The 18,627-nt window shown below is 40.3% G+C and overlaps 1 pseudogene; it reads right to left on the reverse strand.

Moving 5' to 3' along the window:
• Positions 1-18,627, reverse strand: part of LOC133141502 (uncharacterized) — a 50,182-nt pseudogene that overhangs the window by 3,295 nt on the left and 28,260 nt on the right.

Below are 18,627 nucleotides of genomic sequence, written 5' to 3' on the forward strand. Positions count from 1 at the left end.
TTGTGTTATGGCACACAAAATATGATTTTAGCCTATACCAAGAGATGGGATATAGTTAGGCTGAATGTTGGGAATAAACAATTATATTTAAATAAAGATGTGAAATAAATACAATTACAATGAATGTTGAAGGTAGAAGATTATTATATGATCATTAGGAAATAATAAAGAAAAATAAGAAGCAAATTAATAAATATTAAATGAAAATATTAGTGGAGTTGTACCCACAGGGGTGGTTGTTCAGGGTTTGGGAAGGGAGGAAGAGAATGGCAGAGAGAAAGAACAAGGGAGAAGAAGGAAAAAAGAAAAAAGAATGTATTTATTTTTCTTTTGTGTTTGTCTTTTTTGTGTGTTATTGTGTTTGGGTGGTGGGCAGTAGGATTTATGCTCAAACATATGTAATAACTGAATTCATAATAAAGTTGACCTCCAAAGTGTGGAGGTGGTGGTGGGATTAACAAAAAAATACACATTACCCATAACGTCAAGCACAGACAGAAAAAGTCAAATAAAACAAGTACAAGCATCAATAAGAAAATAAAAGATTTAAAATCATTGAATGAAATGACTGTATCAAATTTCAGGGACTGTTGCAGGTCATTCCATTTAGATGGAGCATAGAACCTAAATTCAGATTTACGAAACTCTGCCGTTATACAAGGAATATTTGAGATTGTTATTTTGAGACCTAGTGTTAACAATACTATGGATAACAGGTTCTCTTAGTTGTTAGGGAGGGCCAACCAACTTTTTAAATCAAAAACACAGTGGTGAGTTTGATATAAAACATTTGTGATAAAACGTAAAGCACTGTGGTAGACTGCTTCTAAGGCCTTAAAGGTAGTCTGAGAGGCATAGCAGTAAATGGTAAATGGTTTAAATGGCACCTTTATCCAAAGCGCTGTACAATCGATGCTTCTCATTGACCCATTCATGGTGTTTGGCTGCCATGCAAGGCACCAACCAGCTCATCAGGAGGATTTGGGGGTTAGGTGTCGTGCTCGGGGCAGGATCGATCCGGCAATCCTCAGACTACTGGACGACTGCTTTTACCACCTGAGCCAATGTTGCCCCAAATAGTATCTCCAGGCTACTGCATTGCTCATATTAATCAGGCTGAATTGGTGAATGCATTGGACGGCCATATCCAGAGTGATGTAAGCCGCTTTGAATAGGACCATCTGGGAAATAAAAGTAATGGTAATGTCAGATGTGAAGCTACTAGCCGAGGTATTCTGATTAGATTAGATTCGGATTATGGCTCCCCATATGCTGCAAGATGATTTAGCTAGTTTCTGCGAACTCCTACATCACATTTGTCAACAGCACTTTTTCGGAACAGTGTCTTGCAATTAATTTAAATTCACAATTAAATGTTAAAATACAACTCTTTGTTTTCAATTTGTAAATTGATGAACTATGTGTGTAACACTTCCTACAGTGTCAACGTTAAAATGTGAACCCAAACTATGTACCGACAGGTACATTTCTGATATATTTCTTCATGTGCAGTTCACATATATGGCCATATATGGAGTTAATTTTTTTTTTTTTTCTTTAATCCTGCTTTTCTCATGTCTGAAAAGAAAAATGACAAGATTACTTTTTGACAGGATACAGCTGTTGTCAGAATAACAATTTCATAATGTTTTTGGGTTCTATTAAATGTTTGCATTCTGTTTTCTTGGAGAGCAGAACGGTTGTCAATTTGCCTTGGTGGAACCAAATTCTCACAGCAATATGTCAGGAGTCTGTCATTCCTTCTTTGTTTTGCTCATATTTTTCTTTCTTTCTTTCCAAATGCCTCAAGCACACATTAGTTTTCTTTGTTGCCTGATGAATTATTCAGTACTTCCCACACAAGAAATGTATGCTACTTAACTTTCAGACTTTCATGCATGTATACTCATTGCCCAGCGAAGAATGTAGAAACAAAAAATATTCACGTGTCAGTGACAGTCTAACTGCAGATTCACTTGTCTCCATCTTAGTCCACAAAACTTTTGTCTTCAATATAAGCACAAGCAATCACTCAAATACACAAACATACTGTACACAGTATAGAAACACTTACACGTATGCACATGCACATACAAAAGGACAGGTGAGAGATATATTATCATTATGCATACTGTTCCTGTTTTTGCACATTTGTACTATCCATTATTGATTAGGCGTACAAGCAGTGATGTTTTTCTATCACCCTATTGTAAATGTTTTCTAGCCTCTAGTTTCTCAGTGAGAATGGGCCGGAGAAAAGGATCATTCCAACTCACTGATCTGTCTCTTTTGGCATAATGTAAAAGTGGGTTGGTGCTGGAGAGCTCTCTTGTTAAAGATGGAGACTGCACAGAGGGAGGAAGAGAGGCATGGATAGTCCTGAATTAGCATAACATCATGACGCTCTATATGGGAAGAAAGGATGACTTTGATCATTTCTGAGAAGTGCACAACCAGCGACCAAAGGCATAGCAAAAAGCCTGTTTGGGACAGGCTGGTGAGCATCCATTACATTATTTATCTGACCATGCTCTATTCAAAATCCTTGTTTACGGCAACACACAGTACCAAAAACATTATTTTTCTTTAACCCTTTGGGACCTAGGGTGATTTTTTTCTCACAATTTTTTTTAACAGATTCAGCTTCTAATTTTCTTCCTTAAGACCTGTCCCTATCATAAAATATCAAGTGTAGTCCTGGATACGATATTGTCCAGTTGGAGAGCCCCATTATATGGGAAAAAAAACATTTTCGCTTAAAATGTGAAATAATAATTGAAATTTTCCTAAAAAAATATGTTAAATATATATATCTACAACATCAAAAGTGTTCAGGTATATCATTCTACATGACAAGAATAGGTTTCATGGGGTAAGCACAGCATATCGCCATGTCAATAGGACATGACATTTACATTTACATTTACATTTACATTTTAGTCATTTGGCAGACGCTTTTAATCCAAAGCGATTTACAAGTGCAGACAGTGCTTTATAATATATAGAAATATCAGTAGAATACCTGGTAGAGATATGCTCAGAGAACTTAAACAAGCAATAAATAAGTATGCACAGCAATGATAAAATAGAATAGAAATATAAAAGATTTTCTTTTGGTGATATTTGGTGAAGTTCTCTTCACATTATGACAGCTAGTAATAAACCAACTGCTCTGGGCAAAAAAATCTGATATCAGTCTCTATCCCAGGACAGAGTTTTAGGGACTCCCATTTTTTCATCACTGTATATGTTCAAAATATGTCTTCTTCTGCCCAGATTCTGCTCGTACCCAAAGTTTGCCTACCCTAGCTTTAACTGCATTATTTTAAAAAATTATTCATATAATAAGTACTAATTATTTTTTGCAATGAAACTGCCTTCAAAAGTGGGTACTGTATTGCCTCCAAAACAAAGGTTATATTATAATAGTAATGTTAAATATAACAGTGCTATAGTAGTTGCATACATAGATAATGTTTATGTTTTATTGCACAAACAGAAAAACAACTTGTGACATACATCAACTTGTGATGCACCTGAACACATCATCAGTGAAGTTACCTGGGGTCATTGGGTGTTTCTGGTCAACAATCAGAACCTCACTTACCACCTGTTGCTTCTGCATTCTTCCATTAGCTCAGCGTACTTTGCCCTCTCATTAGCCTCCTCAATGCGGTCCTCCCAGGGAACAGTGAGTTCCAAGAGAATTACCTGCTTGGAGGCTTCCGAGATCTGCACTATGTCTGGCCTTAGCATTGTTGTGGCCACAGTTTCTGGGAACTTCAGTTGCTAACCCAGGTCAATGTTCAGCTCTCAGTCTTGTGCCATTGCTAGCAGGCCACAGGAGTTGGTCCTGGCAGCTGATGTTAGCTTCTCCCCATCTTCTTCACTGGGTGGAGGCACTTGCAGTGGCCAATCCCAGTGCAGATAGTATCCGCTATGGACTTCAGGACTTGGTCATGGAGCCAGCGCTAGCGCCATTTTCGGACAGCAGCTGAGGATGTGCTCCAGATTTCCTCTCTTCACATACAGAGGGCAAACTGGTAACTCCACCTTCCCCCATGCAAAATTTGTTGGATGGGCTTGGTAGAACATCATAGGCAGCCTGAATTAAGAATTATATTCGATGGGGCTTGACTTTCCAAAGCTTGGCCCATGAGATTTTCCATCTTGTCCGGGCTCCCTGTTGCCACGTTCCAGCCATCCTGCTGGCTCGCTCCTCCTTGACTGAAGCTCGCACCTCACTCTGGATTAGTGACCTCTTATCCTTCCCCTGCACCTTGTCATAGCGAGTTGTTGTGTTGCTACCCAGGCCAGCCTTTCCACAAGACACTGCGCCCACCAGTACCCTGTGCCTTAGCCGTGAATCAACGACATCCAAGACTTCTGCTGCCCTATAATTTTGTCCTGTCCTGACCTGAATACCAGCCTGTGAGGGTTTTGGGTCGCAGGACTGTCGGTATTGCACCACCTCCCTGGAATGGGTGTTCTAAACCAAACTCTTCATTCAGGCTGCTGATGGGGAGCTTCAGCTGGTTGTTATGCCCAAACGGGGCGATGCTGCTCAGGTTCTGAGGTAGTCCCAGCCACCATAGGACCTCATAGACCAAGAGGGGCCAGAGAATCCGTGGGAGGATGCCATGTTGGTATATCCAGGCCATATATCCTGCTTTGTCCACTGCAGCTAGCCAGGCTTCCAGCTCTTGGTTGGTTGCTGGGATGGATGTTGTGACTCTCCGGCTGCATTCAAACACCTTTCCCAGGTTCTTCACTGGTTTCTCGGTGATGGATGGTATCTAAGTGCTGCCAAGTACGAAGTGCAACTTTTTGATGGCCTTTCCTTTCTTCAGCACCAGTGATATTGAAGGCTTGAAGCTCATGCGAGTCCACGTGATCAGCTCCTCAAGGCCCTTCAGGATCCACCTGCTCCCTGGGACAGTCAGGTCATCCACAAAGGCCCTAATGGGCGGCTGTCGGACACCGGACCTGGTGAGGGGCCCTCTGCACTGAACCTCAGCAGACTTCACCAGCATGTTCATGGCGAGCGGAAAAAGGATCACTGAAATAGTACATCCAATTATACTTCCCTTCTTGAGCTTGTGCCACTCTGAGAATGTAAACCCGGCAGAGACTGTTAGGCCGAACCTGTTGTAGTAGTCCAAAATTAGGTCCCTGAACTCGCCTGGGATATAGTGCCGTTTCAGTACTCGTCAACCAGCTTGTGGGGTATGGACCCATATACGTTTGTGAGACGGGTGCGTGGGGATTGGACCCAAAATGCACGACTCAGAAACAATGAGTAGATAAAGTCCCGTCAGGGCTTTATTCGGGACGAATCCCAGGAGAGTGGTCAACACAAGCAAAGTCCATACACGAAGATCCAGCCAAACAAACAATAAACAAACAAAAAGCACGGTGCCGAGGGAAGAGGCAAACTCGTAGTCGGTAGACGTGCAGGGAGGTCCGGTAGCAGGAAAGCTGTCAGCGGGGCTGAAGTACAGGCGGACGGCAGGCAGGGTCTTAGTCGTGGGCGATGCGGAAGTCGAAACCATAAAACAAACAGCGAGGCAAAAGTACAAAATCGGTAGGCGAGGACGTGGTCAAAAACAAACGATGGTCAACAAAACAGAGATCAATAATCAATGGTCGGTAAAACAGGCTTGGATCGTAACATGTAATCAATAATGTAAATGCTCAAGAGTTGCATTGATAACAAGAGGCAGACAATTTTGCGGAGAACAGTAGCGTGACTGGGATATAAATGCAGGTGTAGACAGGTGTAGACAATTAGTTAGAGCGCAGCAAGAAAATAGAAAACAGGTGCGATGGATGACAAGTTTAACAAGGTAATTAGTAATTGTTAGTAATAAACCTATCCTGCCCTAGCATTAGTAAATTAGTAAATGACGAGAAACGTAAGGTAACATGAACACATGATTAGTTTGTTAGTTCTACCCAATCCTGATCTAGCGTTAGTAGTTTTAGTAAATCGACAAATAGAAACAATTAGGGTGTGAATGACAGAAAGAGAGAGAGAGAAAGGCGGAACGGAAGTGTATGTATAAACAGTAACCAGTCTACGTAACAATAAACATAAATCAAAACATAACACAAAATGAAACTAACACGATAACCACTCAACAAAACAAGGTAATAAAATCATAACGAAACATAACTATACATGAAGTGAAAACAAATGGTAATAAGAAATAAACTAAACAACATGACGAACCTAGACTAACATAATACATGATAAGACAATACGAGACTAAGACAAAATGAATAAACATAAAACCTGGCAAGACAGACCTGAAACGTGACAGTTTGGGAGATCCAGCTACAGCACAACCAGGTCCCCCTTGTTCTCCTGGACTTCCGTGATCAACTGGGTACCAGACACCCTGGTACCTTCAGAATCCCTCCTTTCTATACTGAGGTATTAATATAGGACTTCCTCAGAATTAGTAATCTGTCAGCTGAAGAATATAGTTCCCTCAACACTGAGGGAAATATATGGTTAGATGGTTCTAACCATCAACGTTCATTGACTCTTTCTCCTTTGGAATTCACACCCCTTCTGTGTACCTCCACTGCTGAGTTACATTGCCCCTCCTCCAGATCATCAGGACCCTCCAGAGCCTATGGAGTAAACCCATTCAGTCCTGGGGCTGAGCTTCTCTTGCCTTCTTTACGACCTCCTTCAAGCCAGGCTCCTTCCCGTCAAAGCCCAGAGAGTTGGTGCAGGTGGATTTATCAGGGACCCAGCTCTTGCTCCCTGGATTCATCACTGAAGGTGTCTCTGAGGTGGTGGTTGATCTCAGCTTTGAAGCAGGCGAGCTGGCTGCTGCGTTTCTGCCCTAGTAGCTGTTTTGCAAACTGAATTGGGTTCGCCAGAAAAGCAGTTAGCTTCCTGGCCCTCTCCTTCCTCTACCTTCTATGCCGCTTGGCCTCCTGAAGGACGTGAGCTTCTTTCGGAGGATGCCCTGCAGCTCTGCGAGAGGTCCCCTCTCCTCCTCCCTTGCCTACTTTAACTTTGTTGAACTGAAGCCACTCCTTTTCCTATAACAATAGAGCTGTAGTACAATAGCCTGTAAGTCCTGTAGTGTATTCTCAGGTGTGTGTGTGTGTTCTCCACCACTACTACCAGTGGTGACAAAACAGCCAAAATTGTGCTAATTGTAGGCGGAATTTTAAAATAAATGCTTTCCTACAATCAGAAATGAGAGAGGTATTGAAGGGAGTGCTTTTTGTCATTTGCTTCAAAGGGTTAATGATTCCCTTTACCATAGTTGAAAGTTCACCAAAGCTCATTATATTTTGCTCCTGGCACTAGATTATAAGACCATGTATTTCATGGAACCTCAGAAATATACATTTTAATTCATTATAAATTCCAGATTTTTGAAGCCTGCACATTTATGAAGTGCACTGGGGGGGTTGTAACCCAGATAAGACAGTGCTGATGTGCCCCCCGAGCAAGCATAACCAGGAATTTCTTCAATAAATATCCAGCTGAACAAATAGGTACTATCGAAAAATTTGTGGTCACTGGGATAAGAGCACTTGCTAAATACCTGTAATGGAATCTAATGTAATGGTACCTATCTGTAGTGACTCCACATTACTGGAACTAACTTCATGAAGTCAGAGCAGCAGAATTTGTGGCCATCTTCCGCCACAGAGTAAAGACCCACCTGCATCCTGGCCCAGAGATTATAAAATAAATAAAGACAAGTTTATTAGTATTACAGATCCACGGCCGGACTGCAGGGGCCTGTTCCACAAAGCAGAATTATTGAGTTTGACAAATACTGCACTGAGTAAAACTTGGACCCCATCCAAATCTGGAACATGGACTAAAGTAACAAGCTGTTCGGGGTTTTACTTTGTGCAGTTAACCGGCTCACGCAGTCATCTTGCTTTGTGGAACAGGCCTCAGGCCTTTCAACACTTCACATGCTTGGCTGTGCAGTGAGATCACTGTTTAAGCCAAAGGCATGTTTGTTACAGCAAAGGTGCTACACAGACAAATGCTTGCAAAGAACGCCCCAACTAATGTGTATAATTAGAAAAAATTTATCTAATTGATGATTAAATACAATGTCATTTTTTAAATATGCATGGCCCTCAAATATGCTGAATTAACACAAAAAGATGAGTGCATAATTCTTTGGTTGAAGAAAGTGAGATGCTCTCACTGAAACCATTTCATTTACGTTGGTGCAGGGGCATATTGTTATCATTTTTTACATAATAAAATCTAATTTAATTCCTGCTATTCATTTACACTGCCTGTCCTTCATCGGGCATACAGAGAAGCATAATCCTTCTTCTGTGAAACTGAAGGCACAGGTCATAATAAGATGTCTATTTAAACAAAGTCTAATGAAATACATTCCAAGCACATCCGCAAATCAGGTGGCACTGATGGTGCAGTGGGTAGCACTGCTGCCTCACAGCAAGGAGGGCCTGGGTTTGAACCCCAGTGTTCGCGTGGGTTTCCTCCGGGTACTCCGGTTTCCGCCCACAGTCCAAGACATGCTGGGTAGGCTGATTGGAGAGTCTAAATTGCCCGTAGGTATGAGTGTATGAGTGTGGGAGTGAATGGTGTGTGTGCCCTGCGATGGACTGGCGACCTGTCCAGGGTGTATTCCTGCCTTTCGCCCATTGTATGCTGGGATAGGCTCCAGCCCCCCTGCGAACCTGTTCAGGATAAGCGGGTTAAGATAATGGATGGATGGACATCTGCTAATCAGAATGTGGAAATGCCCAGTGAATAATTCTAAACCAAACACAACTACTACTACTTACAAAGGTGTCTCAGATGAAATGATCAGTTCCACGTTAATTTAATTCACACTGAAATACAAGTGTTATTTTTTCAGCACAAGAAGTTGAAGAGTTCTGCTGAAAAAAAAACATTGGTTTAGCACTGTAAAAAGGAAATAATAGATTTTTTTCAGGTTAAGGACAGGTTTTTTCTGATGAAGAGAAAAACATTCTGTTTAAAAATTAAATCTGGCAGGTTTTGAAATGGTAGGAATGGAGCGATCATTTGGGTATCTTCAGAGCACTGGGATATTCTGGGCTTTGAAGTCCATATTCTGTAATGAGACCATATTCTAGCTGACACTTTTATCCAAAGCGACTTACAGTTGATTAGACAATCCCCCCTTGAGCAAGGTGGGATCAAGGGCCCAACAACTGTGCAGATATTATTGTTCTTATTGTCTTCATAGGGCTACTTCGGAACTTGAACCACCGACCTTGTGGGTCCCAGTCTTGTACTTTAAACACTAGGCTAGAGGCTGCCCTCAGCATGAGAATGCCCGTGGTAGCAGCCTTGGCTGGAAAACTAGTATGCATAAGGAAGCAGGAGGGAGGAATACAAAACATACAAGGTTGCATTCAAATCATTCAAGTTTCCGAGGTCAAGGATGCTCACCAGCTCCCTCTATGCCCGCACTCTTATTGAGTATGGCTCTACACTGGTCTACTTTAATTTAGTACCACTGCACTTCTCTCCTTTTATTTAGTACCCCTCTACACCACTCTACTTTTATTTAGTACCCCACTATACTGCAGCTCAGCTTATGGATTGTGTTGTGGAAAAGTACAGTCTGAGAGATTGTGTGCATTTCCGGTAGACATGCATGCAGGTGGTACCGACAAACAAAGTCAGGAGTAGGAGTACAGCAGTGGAAGAGGCCAAACGTTTCTGGGGGTCAGAAAAAAAAGAGCCAAGAAATGTCAATACTCTGAGCCAAAATAAAGCTGTGGGTAAAGGGGCTGAGGTTAAAGGTCACAGTGGAGGTGGGTCTGGGGTTAAAGGTTATAGTGAAGGTGGGGAAAGGGGTAAATGTCAGGGTGTAGGGGCCAAAGGTTAACGTCACAGTGGAGGTGGGTCTGAGGTTAAAGGTCACAGTGGAGGTGGGTCTTGGGTTAAAGGTTATAGTGAAGGTGGGGCAAGGGCTAAATGTCAGGGTGTAGGGCCCAGGGGTTAAAGGTCAGGGTGGAGGTACCATGAGCATAACGTCTGTCAGCCTACGCCATCCAGCCGCTACAGCTCATCCGCTGCCCATTTTCCATCACAGTCTGAAAATCTATTGACACTTGTTTTTCACCTGTCTCTATCTTTAGTTCCTTGTATTTTGTACTTTAATCAAGGCCTTTTGAATTTGTATTTGTCTCGGTACTATAGTTCCTGAAGTTGTAGATATCCCGATATGGTAGTTACAGACTCTACCTTGTGTACAGGATTTATGTTAATGGCCTTACAATCAATCATATATTAATTGGACTATACCTGACTTGTTTGTTCTCTGACCTTGAAATGTTTTGTACATTGATATGGATAAAGTAATTTGCTAAATAAAATGTAATGTAATGTAAAAGTGGCTGGCTCTGAGGAAGGGGCTCAATTGTGCTCTTTAGCCTAGTGCTGCAGTGGATTGTATGAATTTAATTGAAATACTGCAAGCAGCACATTGGGCATAATGTTCACCTCAAAGGAATGGGTAGCTACTCACAATAAGTGCAGTGTTGTGCGAGGTTGCTCAAGATGCCCAGTACTTGCTGCTCTCTTTTCCAAGTGGATACATAGGCCCTGGAAAGGCCAGGATTCAACCCTTGTATTAAGATTTTCATTGTTGGTCATATACAATGTTCCTTTATTAGTGGTGCCGAAATTCAAATGAGAAAGTCGTGCCTGTGTTCTCTTAATTAGTGCTAATAAATTCTCCACTTAATGGAAAACAAGCATGTGAAGCTAATTAGTGCCATCCTTCATTAATCTGCCCCACTGCATATAAAAGTATAATAGCTTTCATTAAGAATCATCTAATTATTGATAAATCCTTGTCTTGTCTCCATTTGCTTTAAACAAACAGCCTCTATTGACTATATCCGCAATAATTAATAAATATACACAGTATAAGTATATAGTAACATGCAAAAGTACTGGCACAAGTTTCCTCTGTACTAATGCCATTTCTATTTCAAATCAAACAATGACAATGAGGTAAAACCCCCAATGTCAACATTTATGTAACTTTTTTTGAGCTATACTTCAACAATGCCATCCAATCAGTCAAGGATCCCCATTCCAAGTCATTCCAGGTATTGGGACAAATGATTCTCAGCTGTTTCAAAGTGAGCTGTTTTGCCATTTTACTCTAGTATCATTTGGAAGCATTTATAGAGTGAACCTTATAAGTTAAAAGATAAAAGTCAAGAAAACTGCAAATGAGGGCAAGAATAACAACCAAGAATGCAAGAAGCTAACTACTGGGGCGGATCACACCAAACCTGCAGTTTCAATTTCGGGTACATATTTTATAATTGTTTTCAATGGGCTTGAACCTTTTTCCATGCTGCTTTTGTGCACTTGTGTTACAGATTCCGTAACTCTGAAATCCTATCTTATCTGTATAGTAATCATGGTAATTTCAGGATGGGCCTAATTTAAGAAAATAGAAAATAAATAACTTTAGGACAACCCTGTTGGTGTTCTAACTTCATTGTTAGCCACTGGAATTAATATTAGCTGGAAGAACTGGCTAACTACCATAATGGCTGCTCTCTTATTTGGCTACTTTGAAAACAGTACCAGTAATGATTGATTGAATCCAACATCACCTTCTTAAAAATAAAGATCAAGATATTTAGCAATTCAATTGTTTAAGTTAACTGAATGTCTATGGTATACTTATTGATTAGCTAGTTACCATTTTGCATTTGCATTTTGATCAAGTTTAACATTGATAGTTAGCTTGCAAATGGTACCTGCTGTCACTGCAACTGACTCAGTCGATCGAGGTTGTGTAACATTAGTGTGTGGTAATGAAAACAGCATTGCGGATCAGACTGAGGAAGAGTTACAAAGTACTAACTGACAGGGTTCTCATACTTTTGCCCCAGGCCTTTTCTTTTTTTTGAAACTGTAAAGAATTCAAATAAATTTGAAGAAATGTTTGACTTTGTACCATTTTGGATCATGTTCGCTTTTGTTCACTTAGACATTCATTTCAAATGTTTTTTGACCAGGGGTGCCAAGATTTCTGCACAGCTCTGTGTATCTATATTTTTTCCTTTATTTATGTATTTATTATTATCTAGTCTTTTCTTTTGCTGATGTTTCATCTGTTATAACGCTGTATATGTGTATGCTAATAGGGGTAGTCTGGAGGAACAGGTGTGGGGTAGCTTGGAGGTACAACATAACATAGCATTATGTTGTACCTCCATAGCACCTATGTGTACCTACTGCTTAGTTTGCCTAAAAGCAATACAGTAGGGGTGATCCGAGTACTCGTTTTAGGCGAGTACCCATAATGATTATTGGCAGCCTAGCTGGCTGGCAGCCTAGCTGGCTACTTTAGGCTAAATGTACTGTAGTGTAGGTCACAGACTTCACCCGATAGCAAGGTATGGCACAGTTTTGTTCCAACCTTACTTATTTTGAAACTTAATAACCGATAATCCATGCGAGCCCATTGTATTGAATGAGGTGTATTCCTCTGTCACAGACTTAGTGGTCCGGGGATCTGGATGGGAGTGTGGTCGCTGGTCACACAGGTGTTTGTGATTTATTATGTTTATTATGTATGTTATTTGACTTTTATCTGCATTATTTTATTTATGTAAGAAACTGAGATGGATGAGTTGCTTAAGAGTATAGTGCTTTAGGAAAATGTGGGTGTGTGACAGCAAGGTTGGGTAGTGGTTCTGACACAAATGGGAAGGCAGCTCAGCCAAAAATGTTCCTTGTAACATTGTTCACGCATGTCCACAAATTATTTGATATATACGGTTTCAGTTTTTAATTAATGTTAAGATTGACCAGATAAAGGTCTAATAGAGATTTAACTGTGTAACAGAGTGCAAAACTGTAGTAGTTCTGCTTCATGTGAAAGTCTTGGTTTCAATGTACTGCAACTCGCAATGTAATATGGGGGACTGTTTAAACATCACCACTTCAGGATTACATCACGCCTACTTCCTAGTACAAGTAGCCTATGGTTACGGATAATTTAATTTGTTGAACGGATATGGAAACAGATATGAATAATGATTTTAGCTGCACTTCCAGCTATTTTGATTTGCATCGAGAAAAAAGCACCCCACCTCACTGTCATTTTTTTCTTTACTGTCCAATCACATGGAAATAGATGGAAATAATGGAAATACATTTCTTTTGTTCAGATTCCATTGTAAAGATGGATGAGAAATTGATTACCATAGTTGACACTGTTTTGGCCCATCTCCATACAGCAGGATTTTACAAAAGTAATTTTGTGTTTCAACTCGTTTCAGCTCCAACTACAAAATGGCAAAAGTGAGTGTCCTTCGCATATTGATTGTTTAAATAACTTAGGCAAACTGATTTACAGGATCAGCGCTTTTTACAGAGTAGGCTTCGTAAACTCATACATACATGCAGTGCTCCTGATGGTTTGTAGCCATTAAAGCAGGTTTGATATGATCAGCCACTTAAGAATCACCAGCGATCAGATCATCCGCAAAAGACATCAGGAAGTGATAATTGGTAACGATCATACCCTGGGGGTGAAATCATTGTGGCGCGTTCTGCATGGACGGTGAATTGCAGAAGAATAAACATGAGGGTGTTCCATATCTCCGACCCCTCTGATCATTCCCCTTGTTCAGGGAGGACTTCATCTCATGATATGTCACAGGAGAGCATTTTAATTTGGATTGGAATGCAGCCCCAGATGATGTAACCGGTGATGACAGTAACAGAAGGACTGTTGTGTACAGAAACATATTGTCCACCGATAGTCAGAGAAATGGCATGGAACTCAAGTTTTTCATACAGCAAGACAGCAACCCCAAACATACCACAAGCTTAACCTAGGAGATTATTGGAAAGAAAAGGTGTCACTAGACTGAAACCCCACTGAACATGCTTTTCACTTGCTTAAAAGGAAACCCCAGCAAATGCACAGCAACTGAAAGAGGCAGCGGTAAGAGGTGGGCAGAGTATCCCAAAGGATCACATCATGAACATCCATGAGTCATAGATGCAGTCATGGAATGTAAGAAGTATGCAGCAAAATACCATTTTTGCTTGTCAAAACTTTCCATGAATACTTATGCTGACTTGAAATAGGGGGAGCTGACAATTAAATTTTGGCTCATAATCATTGTTTGTTTATCCTCTATACTAATCAATTAGCCTTGCCGCAACTATCCCAATACTTTTCAGTCCATATCGACGACAAGCACACGCACATGCGCACATGCAGGCACATGGATATTTCCAGATTTTGCATCTATGTAAAAACATGTATTCATTCATTAACCCTATATTGCGAAATATTTAGTGTGAACTCTGTCAAAGTAGGTTTTACACTGATCCACTGTGTGGACTCATGTATACTGTGCATGCTGAATTACCTCTGAAGACTTTCCTGTGTAACAGAACTGGCTGATTGATTCATTACTGAGTGCGTGATTAATTTCCCTCATAAATGCTCTGTGTTTCAGGGGAATTTACTCGGAAGAGAGGACAGGAGGAACATCGTGTCCTTTCTACTGTAAAAAAAATAATATTAATATCTTTTTAGAGCATCTGTGCCCTCATTAAAAGCATTTACAGTGCTCTTTCAGTGCCCCCTCTGCATGAGGCATCCACGTGTCCCAGCAGTGGGGAGCACCGCCTACAACGCAGTGGGAACGTTGCAAGAGCGCTGAAAGAACGTACTCTCTCTGCTTGGGGTGAAGCCTGTCGTCCATTCGATGGACAGAGGCATGAGAGAGAGAACGTTCACATGTTTCCGCTGTTCAGACGGAACTGCTGGCTGTTTCGCATTAATTTGAGCGAGAGGCTCCGTGCGTCTGGAGCTGGAATCGGATCACACGCCGTGTGGGACCCGGTCGCTAATGAGGTCCCCCGAGGTGAGGGCCTTCAAACAAGTCGTGATATTTCAAGTACTTTTGTCTTTTGTCCCCTCTCGGAGAAGTCCAGAGGCTAACAGCAAACTGGAAATGCAGAAATAGGTTTTCTGCTTGCTGTTATTCATGTGGAATGATGCACAGACACTGTCCTTGATCATTCTTCACAGTGTTGAGCGATAGCGCATTACGGGAATGTAATTCCGTATATACACAGGGCTTAGATGTGGCAATGTAGTTGATAATCTTACCCCAACAGTTCAGATGAATGTGTGCTGGAAAGTCTTTGTTGATGTAAAGTTCTAATCTTCATGAGGGGGGATGAGGGTGAAGGTGGGTGTGGGTGTGTGTGTGTGTGAGACGGGGGGGGGCATCAGCCTCTCTCCTTATCAATTCTGAGCTGAAACTACTGAAATAAAATTAGCAAAACACTAAATGATAAAACCAGTCAGTATACTAGTATGGTGGATGCCATCAAGTTAAAATGATGATAGGCTCTATTTTAAAAATCTTAGAACATGGCAGAACTGCATTTAAGGCCTGTCAAAAATCATTTTGCCTTGTTACAAGTTGCCTTTGGACAAAATAAGGCGCAAGCTTCAAATGGGCTGAACTTAATTATAATAATAATAATAATAATAATACATATGACCGCAGTAATTGACTGGGTCCAAGCACCATGCTGCAATCATGAATTTTCACACTGTAAAGACACATATTGCATGAATGGTAAAACAAATTCAGTTTATTTGGTCATTATTGAGACTCCACAGATTTTTTCAAGCCCAATTTTTTGAAGATCGGCTACAAGCCAGAGACTAGTTGGTGAAAGTAGGTTTTGCAGAAAATGCAAGTGGCGGAAAATCAAAATGGCCGCCTATGTTGGTTCTTCAAGTAAAGTTTTTCAGCTGAAGGAGATATATCTACTCATGTTTGTAATATTATTTTCCTTTAACCACAGCCAATGATATACTCTCTGAACCTTATTTGCTATAGTGTCTCCTAATGCCAACTGATTCCCAATTTTACACAGAAGGACCAATTTCATTGGTCAATACACCCACCAAGTTTCATGATGATCGACCCTTGCTAAGCAGCTGATATCTGATTGGTTGCTTTGTCAGGATCTGTGTTTTTTGTTTTTATCTAAGTGCCTAGCATTTCTGTGTTTTGTTACCCTCTGTGCACACCGTAGTCACTCTGTCAGTTCATTAATTCCCTATTATTCGTTTTACCTGCCTTCCACTTCCTGATTGTTTCCCGCACCTGATTGCCATTCCCTCTTACCTGTGTTATGAAAACCCCTTTGTTTGTCTAGGTCGTCGCCGGATTGTTATGTGTCCTGACCATACTCTCCTGTGTTTATTTCTGATTGAACCGCAGTTTATCGAGCAGTTTTTGTTTTTCAACCTCTGTCTTTGGATTCTGTTTTTGTCTGCTCAGCCTGCCTGTATTTGAACCTTCGTCTGTGACCACAACTTTGATTTGGATTATCCTTGTTATATCTGTTTGCATATTGAACATTATGTTCAGTGTGGATCACATCTGATTGGCGCTAGTAAGAATAAAAGTTTATTATCATTGGATTGTTTAAAGCATAATGGGCTCGATGCAAAAGTACTGTGTCCTGACAGCGTAAGCATACATAATCTACAAAGAAAAGGAAGAAACTTTATTCCATCTGTCTGGAAATTACCTGCTTAATGAACTGTTTTATAAAAAATGTATTGATCTCCTTCATTTTGTGAGTACCTGTTGTCTGTTTAGTTTCAACTGCGAATGCTCAGCCCATCATTCCTTTATGCTGGCTACCTAACAAGACAAAGGAGAGTGTGGTAGGTACATGGAGAAGCATTGTAATAATCATTACTTGCGTGCATGAGCATCCATTAGTCCTCCAGCCTTTCAGATGCAATTGCATCCTGGGATAGCTTGTCAGTCAGAACTGAGTAGGTGAGAATGGGACCAAAGCCACTTTGAACATATTTTTGAAACTGATCTTTGAAATAAAACAAAAGGGAGAGCAACTGTTACATGATTAATAAAGTCACAAAATGATAAAGGGACATACATTTTTATTTTATTTTTTTTACTCTTTTGTTTTTTACTCTTTTTTTTTTACTTTTTAAAAATTTTACTCATTTATTTAATTACTTTTTATGGCAGCTGTTAGGGAAAAATGCCCTTTTTAACTTTCGGATTTATTTTCAAAGACACAACAGAAAGTGAGAAAGCTTACCGGCTTTCTGATTTGACTCTAAGACTCTAATACACACTTTTCCAGAAGGGGGGGCTTTACCAAAACAAAAAGACATGAAGCTGGCCACTTACATTTATCTGAATTTTGTCTTATAAATACCCCTTGTTGACCTTGCTGTAAGACCGGAATGTGCTAGCTACCCCCTTCCAGGAGAAGCAGAGACATTAAGGTCAAAGGTCTGTCTGCTGGGAGAGAGACAGAGAAAGACTCCTAGTAAGACTCCTAGTAAGCTCCTAGTAATTCAGAAAGTGGTTTATTTTAAACCACATGGTTGTCTTCATGTTAACACACATTGTCAATTAAGAATCAATTGTGAAAATTACCCTTACACAACACTACACATTCAAAATTATCTTTTTGGTGGAATAAATCACGATACAAATCTATCCTTTTAAAGCACCGATTCCTTTTGGATTTTGTACTGAGAATGTATGCAAAAGTAAAAGAAATTCCAGAACTGCATTTTGCAAAAGTATAATGTTTTAACATTTAACATTATGGCCAATCTTGGTAAGTGACACCTCATTTTGTCACTCTGAATCTGTACTTTTAGTTTCAATTTTATTGCATGTCCGGCTGACATATTTCCAGTTTGGTAGGGATATAACTTTGTTAAATTATTTGATACAGACATATTTATGGAACCAAATATCCCACCTAGTTATGAAGCAACTGTTTTCTGATTAAAGTTGAAGTTTTTTTGTAATCCATTCGGCAATTTTCGAAAATGATCTATTTGCCTATCTTGAACTGTTCCTTGTTGTTGCATAAATGCAATGCTAGGTTATTTAAGTACAAAACTAATGTAAAACATTGTAAGCTTCTTGTAATGTATGTAATATTCAGGTGATGGTCAGTTTAGGAATATTTCTTCGTTCGCATAGCAGAATGAATATTCAGACGTGCGTATAACATTCAGTGAGAGTTTGTGTTGTCCGACAGGAAATCTTTGTCCGACATAAATCTGTGCACAATATACAAAGCTTTCACCATAGGGATGGTGTATATCGCTATAAAACTGTTTTTAGCTTATCCTGGGGGTATTTATCCAACTATTATGCATATATGCCTGTAGGATACGTCACTATCAGTGGGCAGTTTCTTTTAGCGCATGCACAGGATTAAATTTGATGGTACAGCCAACATCATATTGCTTGCGATCTGTGTATATTCAAATATTGTACTTTTGTAAATTGTTTTATGTTAGTTTGCCTCCTAAAATCCAACCTCACGTCCATGTTGTATGAAGAGGTAACTCATTTGGACTTGAATTTGTACTTGTTATCTATAAACCAGTACTTGTACTGGCTAACAGGGCTGTGGTTAAGCTCATGAATTGAATTAAAGTACCATTTAAAATGTGATGCAGGTTGGTTAGAAAGTGTAAGGTGGAAATAATTAACATCTGGTATCATCACTTAGTGTGCTGGTCAGCTTGCTGACTCCTCTGA

The sequence above is a fragment of the Conger conger genome, chromosome 12, assembly GCF_963514075.1.
Source record: "Conger conger chromosome 12, fConCon1.1, whole genome shotgun sequence".
Taxonomy (NCBI): domain Eukaryota; kingdom Metazoa; phylum Chordata; class Actinopteri; order Anguilliformes; family Congridae; genus Conger; species Conger conger.